Genomic DNA, 1158 nt, shown 5'->3' on the forward strand with positions numbered 1-1158 from the left:
ATGATTTCTCCATGAGGAACTATAGGTGTTCCCATAGGGTTCACCCATGTAATTCACCTCTGCCATTGCAGGGTTCTCAGGATCATAAGCTTCTTCTTCAGAAGATGCTTCTTTAGTACTGTTGGATGCATTTTACCATCCATTCAGACTCTAAGAATTCATGTTGACTTGCTGAGTCAACATTTTGTTCTGAGCCAATATGGCATTCAGAGCATCAATTTCAAGAACTCCCTTCCTCGGAGGTGTCCCATTACTCACAGGATTTCTCTCAGAGGTGTACATGAATTGGTTATTTGCAACGATGTCAATGAGTTCTTGAGCTTCTGCAGGCGTTTTCTTTAGGTGAATGGATCCACCTGCAGAATGGTCCAGTGACATCTTAAAAAGATCAGATAGACCATCATAGAATATATCTAAAATGGTCCACCCTGAAAGCATGTCAGAAGGACACTTTTTGGTCAATTGCTTGTATCTTTCCCAAGCTTCATAGAAGGATTCACCATCTTTTTGCTTGAAGGTATGAACATCCACTCTAAGCTTGCTCAGCTTTTGAGGAGGAAAGAACTTGGCCAAGAAGGCTGTGACCAGCTTATCCCAAGAGTCTAGGCTATCTTTAGGTTGTGAGTCCAACCATGTTCTAGCTCTGTGTCTTACAACAAAAGGAAAAAGCATGAGCTTGTAGACTTCAGGATCTACTCCATTAGTCTTAACAGTATCACATATCTATAAAAATTCAGTTAAGAACTGATAGAGATCTTTTGATTGAAGTCCATGAAACTTGCAGTTCTGTTGCTTAGAGCAACTAGTTGAGGCTTTAGCTCAAAATTGTTTGCTCCAATGGCAGGGATTGAGATGCTTCTTCTATAAAAATTGGAAGTAGGTGTAGTATAATCACCAAGCATCCTCCTTGCGCCTCCACCATTGTTATTGGGTTTGGCTATGTCTCCTTCTTTTTCGAGATTCTCTGTAAGGTTTTTTTTGGATTGTTGTGCTTTAGCTTCTCTTAGCTTCTTCTTCAGAGTCCTTTCAGGTTCAGGATCTGCTTCAACAAGAATGTCTTTGTCCTTGCTCCTGCTCATATGAAAAAGAAGAAAATAGAAAAGAAAGAGGAATCCTCTATGTCACAGTATAGAGATTCCTTTATGTGAGTAGAAGAAG

The 1158-nt window shown here is 40.1% G+C and overlaps 1 non-coding gene across 1 annotated transcript; it reads left to right on the plus strand.

Moving 5' to 3' along the window:
- The first annotated feature begins 432 nt into the window (after positions 1 to 432).
- LOC127742215 (small nucleolar RNA R71) lies at positions 433 to 540 on the plus strand. The gene has a single exon (XR_008003402.1). It is a non-coding gene; the product is annotated as a small nucleolar RNA R71 (small nucleolar RNA).
- Positions 541 to 1158: the final 618 nt, after the last annotated feature.

The sequence above is a fragment of the Arachis duranensis genome, chromosome 9, assembly GCF_000817695.3.
Source record: "Arachis duranensis cultivar V14167 chromosome 9, aradu.V14167.gnm2.J7QH, whole genome shotgun sequence".
Lineage (NCBI taxonomy): Eukaryota > Viridiplantae > Streptophyta > Magnoliopsida > Fabales > Fabaceae > Arachis > Arachis duranensis.